This window comes from Lactuca virosa, chromosome 5 (assembly GCF_052849685.1).
Source record: "Lactuca virosa cultivar CGN04683 chromosome 5, Lactuca_virosa_CGN04683_v6, whole genome shotgun sequence".
Classification (NCBI taxonomy): domain Eukaryota; kingdom Viridiplantae; phylum Streptophyta; class Magnoliopsida; order Asterales; family Asteraceae; genus Lactuca; species Lactuca virosa.
In genome coordinates, this window is record NC_136430.1 from 355,267,966 (window position 1) to 355,283,557 (window position 15,592).

The 15,592-nt window shown below is 38.0% G+C and overlaps 1 non-coding gene across 1 annotated transcript; it reads left to right on the top strand.

Moving 5' to 3' along the window:
- Positions 1-6,473: 6,473 nt before the first annotated feature.
- LOC145117885 (small nucleolar RNA R71) lies at positions 6,474-6,580 on the top strand. Its single transcript, XR_013712878.1, has one exon. It is a non-coding gene; the product is annotated as a small nucleolar RNA R71 (small nucleolar RNA).
- The last annotated feature ends 9,012 nt before the right edge of the window (positions 6,581-15,592 follow it).

A 15,592-nucleotide genomic window follows, 5' to 3' on the forward strand; every position in this document is an offset into this window, starting at 1 on the left:
TTTATATACTTTCTGATTTTTCCAATCTCACGTCGTGAGCAGATAATCCTCACGTCGTGAGTGCGAGATTAACGTATTCGACAAGGACTCTTCTTCATCCGGTGCATATCTTCTAGAACACTCTACTCATGTCGTGAGTACGTTTCTTTTGCTGAGTTTTAATTCTTCATTCCTTCAAGCCTCCAAAGTTCCATGTTTTGTCAACTTTAGTCCCTCTCTTCGAAAATGCTTCTATTTTGGCTGCAAATAACAATTTGTCCTTATAAGTACCATAATTCTATGCAAATAACCAAAATATTAATAAAAATGTAATTAAATATTGCCTAAAAATATGTATAAATATGGCAATATCAAAATACTCCACACTTGTGCTTTGCTTGCCCTCAAGCAAATTTAATTATTTTTAAATTAAACCTTTATCACCAATACCACATAGAACGATTCAACTCAAACTCAGCCATTATGCCAAGACCTCAACGCGTGCATGTGTCTAAAATTTTCCTAAATAACCCCCCTTTATTCTAAATACTCACAATTCTCATAAACACTCGCCCACTTCTTTTGAACAATGCTCATTTTATGCATCCCTCCGAATCCATCCGCAGAAAACTTCCTAACCTCAAGGTATTTTTGTAAAGCTACCCAAGCATACATAAACTAGAGAATTACAACTTTTAGATACCACACTTTGGAGTTCTTGAATTGTTCTTTCTTTTGACATTTGATCTTCAATTTGTACTTTGAATTCACCACATTTTTATGTGATTTTTTGTATCTTCAACTTTTGATTTTTCTTCAGAATTTTTGATCTTTGATCTTCAAACTTTGATACTTCTATAGCTCCAAAAATTCTTCAATTTTTCACTTTTTGGTAATTTCTCTCTTTTTTTTACATGTACTCACTTTTTTTTCACTCAAAAACCTACATGCTTAAGCAGTGGTGCTTAACTTCAACCCTTATTGGTTAGAGATATTAGTTTTCCTGAATACATTTCAAGTGCAGGCTGCTAAACATATTGCATTCCTCAAACTAAGCGAGGTTGTGTTTTTGTCTCATGATTTCACTAGAATAAAGGAGGCCACAAATGCACTATAACGTGTATCGGCTCAACTAAACATTTGAGCTCTCATCGAATCATCCCACACAACACTAGCAACTTAAGTTTAGATTATCATTACTAGACTAATTATTAGATTATTATTTCAAATCTATTAAAATTTATTTCTAAATTTTTAAATTTTACCAAATTTTCTAGAAATTTTCTTTTTTCGACCCCCTACCCCACACTTATTACATACAATGCCCTCATTGTATGCATAAAATAATTTAAAAGCAATAAAAGGGAGAAAAAGGAACAGACTCCCCTGGGATAGTGGCATGATCGAACTCCATGAAAATGAAAGTGTGGATAAAATGTGCATCTCGAATATGAACCTCTTCTAAATAAGAACTCGGACTTGAACTCGCTAAATATGAAAATGAGCCAACAAGCGACGAATCGAAACTTCAATCTTCAAGAAAGGTGGATGCAAATCTTCAAAACGTGTAGAATAATGTGGGAAAGCATACGCCACATTAATAGTAGAGGAAAGGAGCCATAATAATCGTCATAAGAACTCCAAATGAAATGGTGGTGATCCATGTAGTGAATAGGAACGAAAGGACTTCAATGTGGTGAAAACAGAAAACTCACGCCGTGAGTAATATGTCCCACGACGTGAGTTCGCTGAACTGCGTATACTGAAATACCTCGTAAACCATCTCACGACGTGAGGAATATAGCCTCACCACGTGAGAACTGGGCGACTGAAAATTAAAACTGCCCAATCTTCTTAATAATCTTGGCATTCCACCCCAATATCTTAATGGATAAAGACACTTCTAAATGCAGAATTTCTATGATGTTTGGCTAAATTTATCCTCTCTCTTGACTCACCCACACATATTTCCAATTGTGGGTCTCGACTCGCGACTCTAGACTCTAGACAACCCTCGGCTAGACACATATGCTCTCGACTCGACCTTCTTTTCTGAGACTCCATAGTAATTTTGAAATAAAGCCATCAAAGGACAAATAAAAGTAACATAATAGCTTATAAGTCTTACAAACCATAATACAAGTTCAAAACCACAAAAATCTAAACCAAATAAAATTAAAAATAAAAACTAAATAGATAAGAAATCAATCGTCATCTTCTTCATCCTGTGCTCCACTCGTACCAGCCCCATCGCCCCTCGAATGTTGATAAGAGGTCCACGTTGGGCAAATGGGGTAGTGACCCAAATGTGGTGGTTTCTCAATCTGGAAATGTCGGACCATGTCCTCCATTGTACCCCCAATCCAATTAGTGCTCAAAGACAGCTGATCAAAATAACCCGCCACATCTCCTCCAAAATGCACTTCTCCAAAAGGTGCGGGTTGATGCACCGGCTGTCCTTTCTCTCCTCGACCTCTAACATTTCTCCGCCGAGGCCGTGGTTGTGGTTCGGGTTGATCATCTTGCTGCTCCTCACCATCATCATCATCTGAATGAAGAATTCCCCAATGAGACCCATAATTCTTTACTACCCGCATTGTCTCCAAATACCCCATAGTGAATTCGTTTTCCTCCATACAAGTCAAAGAACGGGTGATGTCGGGAACAATCAAACCATAAGACCGGGCCAATTTTGTAATAAAATGGCCTCCACAAATGGGGCTCCCGGGGCGGGAACTCGCAGCAAATTCCGCTAAATAGCGGGCCAAGAAGTATGGAATGTTGCAGCATACTCCCGGCTGTAAAATTGTCCACAAATAGAACAAGTTTATCTTTGTAACCTTGTCCCCATGACGTTTATGGTGGATGGAAAAAGTGATAAGGCGGTGAATCAAACGATGAATGGGTGATTTGATGCTGCTTTCTGGTGATACACCGGAGTTGAAAACACCAAAAGCGATATGGCTCCAAAATTCATATCCCGACATTCCCCCGGAATAAGTACGGGTAGCCTCCCGTAAGAACATAGAAAACTTGGGGGTCACGGTCTCGTGGGCCTCGTATAAACCCATCCTCCATGAAAATTCTACCAAGCTGCACTCCCTATATTCCCCACCCAAACGAAAGACCAATGCTTGTGAGTAGTTAGGGTCTTGGACATTTTCATGGAACACTACGGTAGAAAAGAATTCAACACACAATTCCTTGTAAACTCTTTCTTGGATGGCGAACAAGTTACTCCATCCCTTGCATGTAAACGAATACCCGTTTCCCATAAAAGTTTTGGTAAGAAACGGGTTTAGTCTTTCAACGAGTCCAACCTCCCGAAGCCTTTACCAATTAACTGTTGGGGCAATAGCAAACTCTCTGTTGTGTAACCATCCCAATCTAGTGTTGTATCGGGCCAAAATATCCCGAGGCAAAGTTGTTGGGAAGACGTAAAATGGGTGCAAACTAGCAATCCCGCCTTGGTCGTTACTAACCTCGCGTCTAGGTGCCATTTTTCTGCAAAAATAAATAAACAACAAAAAAAACCAAAAATCCAATGCATTAGATAATCCGTAGAACAGATTGTTGATGTACCGGACTCACCTCGTGAGTCTTAACAAACTCACCTCGTGAGTTCGCTATTCATAGCGAATATTGGTCTTAATAATCAGAAATCGAAACTTAATTCTTGTTAGGGTTTACTCATAAACCATTTCTAAGCACAATCAAGTAACATGCAATGGATGAATAACACATTTTGGGTAAAATTTCGACATTTAAGCATATGAAAAACCCTAGCCCCTAAATCAACAAATTAGTGAAAATTAACCAAAAGAAATATGAGATGTTTACCTTTGTGTGAAGATTACGTAAGCAAAAGGATTAAATTAAGTCAATCTAGGCCGAAATCGGATGGGGGGGGGGGGGGGACCGAAGAACAATCTTCACTTTGTGAGGTTGAGAAAGTGGTTTGGTCAAAAGGATTCTGAATTGTTTAAGCTGTGGTCCCGTGTTATTTCTGGATTCACCTCGTGAGTCCTTTCGAACTCACCTCGTGAGTTTTTTTGGGCTAACTTGGTTGGGCCATTTAATTACACAATAATGGGCTAATAGATTCATTTGGTTAAAATGTCCCACCCCGTATGTATTATGAGCTCACGAGGTGAATATTATCAAACTCACCTCGTAAGTTATGTCTGATCGAAAAATATAAACCTTAATTAACAATTCTTCTTATTTACCACTTAATTTAGGAACCCCACACTTAACTTTTACCACTTAATTTGGATGATTAGATGATTGAATATCTAAAAAAACTAAATATGCAAAAACTAAACTAAAGACATAAAGGAAAAGAAATTCAAACCGAGCTCGGGTTGCCTTCCGAGAAGCGCTTCTTTTTCTTGGAGTCATGAGCCGGACTCCGTGCCTCCGTACGTTGAATCGTCTGAAGAGTCCATCACCAACTAAATCTTCTGTTCTTTCCATCGCCTCTTGTAAGCTTGAACTCGTCTAATGTACGCCTTCTTCGAGTTTTCCTTTTTAGCTTTCACGTCATCCACATCAAGCTTTCTTTTGGTCCCTTTATTCTCCAAGTTCTCTTTATTCTTCAACTCCATAGGAATCTTTTCTTCCTTCACCATTGGACTTGTCTCCTTGGAAGTTACCTCGTCTTTTTCATCATCACTCAATATTTCATCACTCTCCTTACTTACCCAAGAAGTTGGATTCGTGTAGGCAATGACTTCAACTAAAAACAGGACGGATGCTCTTGGTTTTGTTCGTTTAACTTGTCGAATCGTTTTGATTTCTTCTTCCATGAGCTTCTCTAATTCTTCAAGTTCACTTTCTTCATCTATATTGAAAACCTCTTCTTGAACACCACTCCCCTTGAAACCATCTTCTATTCCAAAAATGTCATTCTCATCTCCAACTCTCAAGGTGAGCTTGGATTCATGTATATCAACCAAGGCTCCAGCAGTATTAAGTAACAGGCGACCAAGAATAATCGGAACATCGGGATCTTCTTTCATATCCAAAACCACAAAGTCTATTGGAAAAAACGAATTTCCCAATTTTTACGAGAATATCTTCCACAATGCCCCAGGGTTGTGTCACTGAACGATTTGCCATGTGAATAGTCATTTTTGTAGCCTTCAACTTTTGAATATTCAACTTCTGATAAAATGAATAAGGCATCAAATTTATGCTAGCCCCAGAATCGGCTAAAGCATAAATCTTCATATTATTCCCAAACTCACATGGAAGAGTGAGGCGTCCAGGATCCCCCATCTTCTTAGGTATCTCTCCCAATACAGCTTTTGAGCTTTGCTCACTTAGAATCACCTTAGAACTCTTCTTTAGTTGCTAAAGAGTGTCTAACAAGTCTTGTAAAAATTTTTCATATTCGGGAATTTTGGATAACGACCCGACAAAAGGAGTATTAATCAGGATACCCCTCACGTGCTTAATAAACTCAAAATTCTCTCTTTCCAGTGGACTAAGATCAGCTCGGGAAGGAAAAGGTAAAGGCGGATGATAAGCCGTAACGGATTTTGAAGTTTCGTTCAGACCATGCCCACGATGTGAGCATAGATGGCTCACGTCGTGAGCTCGCTAATTCAGCAGAATTTTGATTTTCGATCTTTAACTTCTCTGGTTCTGGTTCGGGTTGCTTTTGCTCCACTTCTAATGCTTCTAGGAACTCAGAGATTGCCTCATCTTCAGTCTCAATCATCATAACATGGGATTGAGCATTCTTTTCGGGAAATTGTGAGGATAATTTGTTGCTCACCAAAGTAGTTAGTTGACCAATTTGGACTTCGAGATTATGGATCGATGCTTGATGATTTCTTAATGAAGCTTGCTGGTCAATCATCATTGTTTGCTATTCTTTCATCATTTTCATGTGTTCCTTTAGCACTGCATCGGTATCATCATGCCTTTTCTCGGAAGCTTCCATAAATCGGGTCAAAATGTTTTCCAAATCTACTTTCTTCTCGGCTGGTGGTTGCTCTTTTTGGTAGAAGCCTCGGCCTGTTTGCTTATATTTCTCTTCCTTTTGCTTCTTGTATTCATCATATGGCAGCCGCTCTTTCTTTGGTTTTCTCCAGTCCTCATCATACTTATCCCCACTCGAGTAGCAAACTTGAGCCTTTTTGTATCCGTTATCATCTACGCTGCAATCCTTGGTCAAGTTTGGACCATTACACTTTTCACATCCAACTCTTATTGCATGAATTGATTGGTCCATTTGGGTCAATCTCCGGTCCATATTATTCAACATTACCATCATAGCAGCCATTTCTTCAGATTGTGCACCCCCACTGCCTTTGGTTCCATATTGTCTTGGGTTGTGGTACTCACGAGAGTGTTTTGCGAATTCTTCAATTAGCACCTTGATCTGATTAGGATTCTTCTTCGTGAGAGGGCCTTACGAATCAAGGAGTTGTCTAGTCATGACATTGACCCCATCATAGAAGATAGACATCTCTTGCTGAGTATTAAGGTCATGTTGAGGACAATTCCTTAACAATCCTTTATAACGCTCCCATGCCTTGTATAGTGACTCCCCCGGCTGTTGCTCAAAGTTGGCTATTGCCTTCTTGAGTTTTGCTATCTTGGATGGTGGGCAAAATTGGTCTAGAAACTGCTCACGCATTTGAGTCCAAGTAGTGATCGTACCAGGTGGGAGTGCTTTCAACCAGTCTTTTGCAGCTCCTTTGAAAGTAACTGGTAGCATCCTTAGCAAGACAGTATCTCTATTGATATTTGGGACATTGAAATAGTCAGCAATGTCTTTGACTTCATCTAGATGTTTGAAACCATCCTCATGATCCTTTCCATAAAACGGAATATCCTTTAGTGCATTAAGGATGTGTCCCTTCAACTCGAATGTGGCAGTGGCAGGAATCGCAGGTTGTACTAATCCCGGACCAACATCTTCTCGAATACGCTTCTTGTAAGCTCCCATTGTCATTACTTCAATGTTCGCCATCTCGTTTCTTGGCTCGTCTTCGGGTTCGCTCGTATATAGTCCAAACTCGTTCTCGGACTCGTATTCAGACTCGTTTGGGATAGGTATTTGATCTAAACTTGCAATCTTGCTCTTGTCCTTCGTAGATGAGCTCGATTCTCATGTTTTCTTCCCCGACTTCTTTGAGAACATTGACTTGAGTTCCTGTAAGGGCGTCTTCTTTGGTGTTTGATCTTCTTTCACGTTCTTATCTTTCTTTTTGTGAAGGGCAGACTCTGGATCTTCAAGAGGTGGCACCAAAGGTGTATTGGACCCTCTGGTCATGTACTCCTGTAAAATAAACAAAATAAAAACGTAAAACTGAAATAAAATAGAAAAGCAAACTAAAAAAAAAAAAAAAACTAGGAATCACAGGATTCACGTCGTGAGCCTATAAAGCTCACGTCGTGAGTTCTGTAATGCAGAAAGAAAAAAAAATGACTGAAAGATAACTTTTTGCAGGTTTTACCCCACAAAAAGGATCGATTAATTTAAAGCAAAATAAATCAGTAATTAACTAAGCCGTTCCCCGGCAACGGCGCCAAAAACTTGATGCGTGCAATTAGCTACACCTAATTTTAAATTTATAACCTAACTACTTAACTAACTAAAATGCACCTAGGCAGTGTACCTAGTCAAATTATAGAATAGTTTGGGTAAGTCGGGTGTCGATCACAGGGAACGGTTTTAATTAGCTAAAATAATTACTCTAAATTAATCTAAAATCAAACAATAATTAAAAAGGTTTTTATCCGATTTTGCAAGATCAGCCTAACTTAACTCAAATTCAATCAATAATTAAAAACACTCTTGTTTAGTTCGAATCCACTTCTTCTTTATGGTTAGCTAACAATTATGGATTATCAAGTTTGTTATTATTGTATTAGTAATTTAAGTCTAAACTTACCAATATTAAACTAATTCATGTAAAACTATGTATACACAGAGCCAGTTTTGGATTATGAATATGCTATGTAAGATTATGCAAACACAATTATGGTCATAATTTATGTTCTCTAGCACAGCTAAATTTAATTACTTTAATTACTATCTAAGATTGGTCAATCTTAGCTCTAGCAATTCAATGTTCACTAAATCACTAGGTTTCAAGTTCATGTAATTTAATAATCACTAAGCTACACAGAACATGAATTCAAGCAACTAAAGAAACAAATATTAACATGGTAGGTAATAATAATCAACACAAGCAAATTACCAACTAAGCAAATCCATTATCAATAAGCTAAACCATAAGTCAGAAGCTTCATCTAGCTAAACAAGAGTAGCTAGATTCAGCTGCTCATAGCAATAGATAAACAAACACAAATCATAATAGAAGTCATAATGAATGTACCAAACAATTAAACTATTGATGTACTCTTCTCTTCCTTGGTGGTAAAAGCCTCTTCCAAAACTTCTTCTCCTCTCCAAATCGTCTCTAGGTCTTCCTTCTATCCACCAAAAGTTCCTCAAGTCGTAATGGACAAGAGTTTATATACTTTTTGATTTTTCCAATCACACGTCATGAGCAGATAATCCTCACGTCATGAGTGCGAGATTAACGTATTCGACAAGGACTCTTCTTCATCCTGTGCATATCTTGTAGAACACTCTACTTACGTCATGAGTCTTCAATTAGTCACGTCGTGAGTACGTTTCTTTTGCTGAGTTTTAATTCTTCATTCCTTCAAGCCTCCAAAGTTCCATGTTTTGTCAACTTTAGTCCCTCTCTTCAAAAATGCTTCTATTTTGATTGCAAATAACAATTTATCCTTATAAGTTCCATAATTCTATGCAAATAACCAAAATATTAATAAAAATGTAATTAAATATTGCCTAAAAATATGTATAAATATGGCAATATCAATATGCCTTTTTGTGTGTGATATATGATCTACTCAGGGTAGTTTGCTTTGTGATATGTGAAACCTATATTGATGTTAGTTAACTATTAAGCGAATACGTTAAGTTGCATGCCACGAAGATTAAATAGTTTTATAATGTTTCATTTGGCCCTATTACGCAGCTCTTATTTGAGTCCAACAGTTGTAGTGTAGGATCTTGTTGGATTAGGTGTCTAAGCCCATAACTATAATTGGTATGTACTTGAATTGATAGCAGCACAGTCCTTTTGGGTTGCCCTCAACCTAGCAACTGGACAAGGAAATTATGAAAGGAGAGATATTAATTTATAAGATTAATAAATTAATATATAAATGATTTATTAATATGTTAATGGATTAATATATTAATTAGAAATCGTTATGTTTAATTAATAGTTAGCCAGAAATTAATCAGAATTAATTTTGGGGTTAAAAGAATTAATTATAAAGTGCAGGGACTAGTTTGCAATTAACTAATAGTTGAGTGGAAGGATCCAGAACCCCCTTGGAAGGAGGTGGACGAAATCCATAGGGGAAACCCTAGAGATTTCGTCCAAGGGGTCCAGATAAGGCCCTTGGGTTTTGCTTAGGCCCTAAGAAAAGGATAATTAGGGTTTTCCCTAAACCCTAGATCCCTCAGCTATTTAAGGAGCCTCCTGGCTCACATTTGAGGTCACTCCTTCTTTGAAGAAACCCTAGGGCCGAAATTGCATACTCTCTCTACCCTCTCTCCTTCTAGTTTCCTTCTTGCTAGTTCTTGGGTGTGATTCCATTAGAGACATTACATTTGTGGTGCTAAGCTTCCAAGAAGATCAAGATCAAGATCAAGAGGATTATCAATTGTTTGCTATAACAATTGAAAGGTATGTAACTCTTAAACCCTAGTTTACTATTTTCGAAAATAGCCTCCTTCTCTAGGGTTCTTGTTTTGCAATTCAAAGTTGTATGTTCAATAGTTAAAACATAGATCCAAAGTAGGTTGCATGTGAACTTAGGAATTGTTTTCTGGTTTATTTGTTTTACCTAAAACCCATCAGTGGTATCAGAGCCATTGTTTGTTTTAAATTGAATTGCTATAATTGTTGAATTGCAAATTAGGGTTTATAGCCATTAAACCCTAAAGGCCAAATTTTCGATTTTAGGGTTTTGGTTCAAAGGGTTTTCGAAAACCCTAGCCTCCAAAGAATCCTAATCGAAATTAGGGTTAGGGTTTTGAAAACCCTAGCCTCCTCCCTTGTAAATTTCGAAATATGCTAGAAGTTTTAGGGTTTCTTGTTTTGGATAATTGTTACTTGATTAGATTAATTGGATAATTATCCTTACCCTAATTTTCGAAATTTAGAGGGATAAGGATTAAGATTAAATTAATTGATTAATTTAATTAGATAATCCTTACAAGATTTAATAAATTGATTAAAAGTTAATTAATAGATAAATATTAAATCTAGTTAATTGGTTTATTTAAATTTAAATTTAATAGTTTGAATTTCGAAATTTATATAAACCTTGAAGTTTTAAAAAGTTTTAAAACACACCTTATATATGTATTATGATTAAATGTTTAATATTATATATGTATAAGAATATGGTCAGTCAAATCGCTAGTATGCCTCATTCACGAAGCTAGTGGAGGAAGGGGGGTATAAGGAAACTGCCTATAAAATGGTAGTTGAATGGGTGTCCACTCTCACCCACCGCTTCCTTGATTAGTGGAGGGTCGTTAGCAGAACAGATTTGATAGGACAACTACTTCTCATTAAAAGTATAATGCTATTAAAGAAAGTACTAGAACATTATTTTACAAAATCCCAACTCTAGTTACTTTAAGAAAAATGTGAAAAGTATGCTAATCCATGAAATTGCACATTGTGCTTTATTGGTCGTTAGTGGAGCGTGTGTGGTTAACCAGCACACTAAAAGGCACTAATAAAGAGTAGTAATGGGTATCTCATAATTATCATTTTGATGGAGCGTGTGTGGCTTACCAGCACATCAATAGTTAATGATAAAGACAATGAGGTTACCAAGAACATTTGCATGGTTATTCACATCTTGTTTGTGATCCTCGGCATCCCAGTCACAAATAGAAGAGCATAATCTGAGATTAAAACATGCCATTAAATAGTTTCAATGTATCTCAAAAGAATTAGGAATTTCACTTCGTTTGTTTCGTCTAATGGTGGAATTGGTGAATTGTCATTCACCTACCTTTATGAAATTTACACTTGGATCTCGGCATCCCATTTCTAAGTTGTGAATCTTCATAGTTGGATCCTAACCTTGATATTATATCTTTGGGTTATTATATTGAGGTATCTTGAAATCTAACTAAAACTTTCTTTCTTTTCAGATGTCTACTCCTGGAAACACTTCTGCTTTATCCTCCTCCAACCAAAACTTCTCTCTGCTCAATATCTGCTCCAAAGTCGTTATGGATGGCTCTAACTATAACGATTGGATGCGCAACATCAAGATGGCTCTTCGTTTTGAGAACAAAGAATATGTTCTTGAAAAGGAGCTCAAAGAACTTGATGAGTCTGAAGCTACTCCTGAAGAACTTGCAATCAAAGGCTAAGCCCAATGGTTCCACTCCCCATGTTTCTGATCCAAAAGAGGCCGTTTGCTTTTAATGCAATCAAAAGGGGCATTGGAAGAGATCTTGCCCACAATATCTGCAAGATATCAAGGATGGCAAAGTGAAGCCATCTTCGGCAGGTATTTACACTATTTCTGCTAATAACTCATTATCTTCTCGTTCATGGGTCCTTGATACAGGATGTGGTTTTCATATCTGTTCTGATATGCAGGGGCTAAAGGAAAGTGAGGAGATAGAGCGAGGAAGGATAAACTTGATCATGGGAAACAGAAAGTCTTCACCAGTAACCAAGATCAGAGTTTATCAGCTTTTGCTTAGTAATGATGTTAGATTAGATTTGATAAATTGTTGTTATTCGTCTGAGATGACGAGAAACATTATTTCATTTCATGCATTGTTCAGACAAGGTTTTAAATATTCTTTTAATGATTTGAATGGTTCAATTTCTGTTTATAAGAATGGTGTTTTTATGTTTGAAGCTTTACCTTGTGATGGTGTGTATGAAACAGTAACTTGTGTTGATAGCTTAGGAAATAGTGTACTTAATATTGACTTGTCTAATAGTGTAGACAAGGCATGCTTGTGACATTGTCGTCTTGGACACATTAACAAGAAACGTATAGCCCAACTCCAAAAGGATGGAGTGTTGGAATCATTTGACCTAAAATCAGATGATATGTGTGAATCTTGTCTTTTGGGAAAGATGACAAAATCACCATTCACAGGGTCTTGTGAAAGAGGTGAAGGTCTGTTGGATCTCATACACAGAGATGTGTGTAGGCCCTTCAGATCAACTACAAGAGATGCTAATCGATTCTATGTGACTTTCACTGACGATTACAACAGATATGGTTATATCTATTTGATCAAACATAAGTCAGAAACCTATGAAAAGTTCAAAGAGTTTAAGCATGAGGTCGAAAATCAATTAGGCAGAAAGATAAAGATACTTAGATCCGATAGAGGCGGGGAGTATCTTAGTATCGAGTTCAACGACTATCTGAAAGAATGTGGGATAGTCTCACAATTGACTCCTCCTAGGACACCACAGTTAAATGGTGTAGCTGAGAGGCGTAATCGAACCTTGTTAGACATGGTTCGTTCTATGATGAGTCGTGCTTCGCTTCCTATTCACTTCTGGGGGTATGCCTTAGAGACAGCCGCCCACATCCTCAATCTTGTCCCTACAAAGAAGGTTGCCAAAACACCTCACGAAATGTGGACGGGGAAAGTTCCCTCGTTGGCACATATTAAAGTCTGGGGTTGTGAAGCTTTCGTAAGACGAGAGACTCACGACAAGCTAGCAGCTAGAAGTGAGAAATGTGTTTTCATTAGTTACCCAAAGCAGACTTTTGGATATTTGTTCTACAGGCCTAGTGAAAACGTGGTCTTTGTAGCACAAAGAGGAGTCTTTCTAGAAAGGGAGCTCATATTCAAAGAGGACAGTGGGAGCACCATTGAACTTGAAGAAATTCAAGAGTTAGCCAATGAAGGAACCTTAGATGACACTAGCACTCAACCACAGGAAACAGTTCCTGTTGAACCAGTTGATAACTCATTACCTCTTCGAAGGTCCACTAGGGTGAGTGTGCCACCTGAGTTGTATGGTTTTCATATTACTTCAGATGGTGACACATTCATAAGTGACAAAACACTGGTAAACTTAGATGAACCAGTCACTTATAAGGAAGCAATGGCAGGCCTAGAGGCTTTCAAGTGGAAAGAGGCAATGGACAGCGAGATTAAGTCCATGTATGACAACCAAGTTTGGAGTTTGGTTGATAGTGCACCAGGTCGTAAGACAGTTGGGTGCAAATGGATCTTCAAGAAGAAGACAGACATGGATGGGAATGTGCATACATTCAAGGCTCGACTAGTTGCAAAAGGTTTCACTCAAACCCCAGGGGTTGACTATGATGAGACCTTTTCGCCAGTAGCTAAGATTAAATCTATTAGGATATTGCTCGCCATAGCTGCCTTCCATGACTATGAAATCTGGCAGATGGATGTCAAGACTGCTTTCCTTAACGGGAAGTTGGCTGAGGATGTTTACATGAATCAGCCAGAGGGTTTTGTTGATGCAAAGTTTCCCAATAGAGTGTGCAAGCTTGAGAAATCCATTTATGGATTGAAACAAGCATCTCACAGCTGGAATCTTTGCTTCCATGAGAAAGTCAAAGAGTTTGGTTTCTCTAGAAGTGAAGATGAGTTTTGTGTGTATATCAAGGCTAGTGGGAGTATAGTAACTTTTCTGGTGTTATATGTCGATGACATATTACTCATTGGTAACGACGTTCCAACCTTGAAAGAAGTTAAGTCTTGGCTTGGAAAGTGTTTTGCCATGAAAGACCTAGGAGAAGCTGCCTATATTCTTGGGATTAGAATATTGAGAGATAGAAAGAAGAGACTAATTGGACTTAGTCAGAGCACATACTTGGATAAGGTACTAAAGAGGTTTAGTATGGAAAATTCCAAGAAGGGAGAGCTACCTATCCAGAGCAATACCAAATTGAGTAAGACTCAATGCCCGAGTACAGATGAGGAAATAGATGACATGAGTCGTGTACCTTATGCTTCCGCTGTCGGATCGATCATGTACGCTATGACATGTACTCGCCCTGATGTGGCTTTTGCTTTGAGCATGGTCAGTCGCTATCAGGGAAACCCAGGTAGAGCTCATTGGATAGCAGTAAAGAATATACTCAAGTATTTGCGAAGGACAAAGGACTGGGTCCTTGTACTTGGTGGCAATGATACTTTGAGAGTAGATGGTTACAGTGATGCCAGCTTTCGGACGGATAGAGATAACTTCCGTTCTCAATCGGGCTGGGTATTTTTACTGAATGGAGGAGCAGTTACTTGGAAAAGTTCCAAGCAATATACGGTGGCTGATTCTACTTGTGAATCAGAGTACATAGCAGCGAGTGAAGCGTCGAAAGAAGCAGATTGGTTGAGGAACTTCATCGGAGATCTCGGAGTTGTTCCAACCATCCAGGAACCTATGGAACTGTTCTGCGATAATGAAGGAGCGGTTGCCTTGACAAAGGAACCGAGAGATCATGGTAAAACCAGACATATCGACAAAAAGTACCATTTCATCAGAGATAGAGTAGAAGAAGGCCATCTTGTAGTAAAGAGGGTGTCATCTGAAGATAACCCAGTAGATCCCCTCACAAAGGGTCTGAGTAGGGCTAAGCATATTCAGCATGCTCGGAGCATAGGACTGAAAGATGATATTAGTTTTAGTAGTTAGATTAGTTTTGTTCTGAAACTTGTAACAAAATAAATGTAATTGACTTTTGGTGATTAAATAATAAAGTATTGTTTATAAGTTTGGTTACTGCCTTTTGTCAATTGTTTATTATTGTGTTTCATATTTTGCATGTTTTACTTCCTGAATAATAAGATTATTCAAACTCCACAGTCGCTCGTACTTTTGGAAGTAAGTAGTGAATTAAGACTGTCGTGAATTGGATTGCAGATTGTCTAAGGATAGACATGGCAATAGAATTGCTGCAACGTTCATGAGTACTCAGAAATTGAGATTTGAGTATTGGATAAACCCTTGCTCAGAGTATCACTTCATGGAATTCATCACGAGTAATACTGAGACGATAATATCTTATAATCTTGAAACGAAGATATATGAGTTGTAATTTACAAGTCGGTCATGCATTGGTGATACGAAAACACATCAGTAACTTGGTGTTATAAAACGTATTGTCATGTATAATTTGATGAGTAAAAGATACAAGCATATGAGTCAACGTTTATTCGTTCCTTTTGCCCTAATAGGAAAAGCGATATATGTGGGCCCCTCGATGATTTGGTGTTGACTTATGTGCTGGGCCCAGCCAGGACTAAATTGATGTGTTCGATTAGAAGTCCTACATCATCACAAATCAGAAATCGGGAAACATAGATTCTGGACAAAGAGATTGATTACATTCCATGTCTTATGTCTAGGGATATCTAGCAGAACGAAGGATTATATGATCACTTATCTTAGGACACGTAATTGACTGGGTCAGAGTTCGGCAGCAGCTTTTGGAAGCTACAACTTGCTGGTCAAATTTAAAAGGCATACTAGCAATTATAGTTACAGACTTATCCAAGTGGGAGACTGTTGGA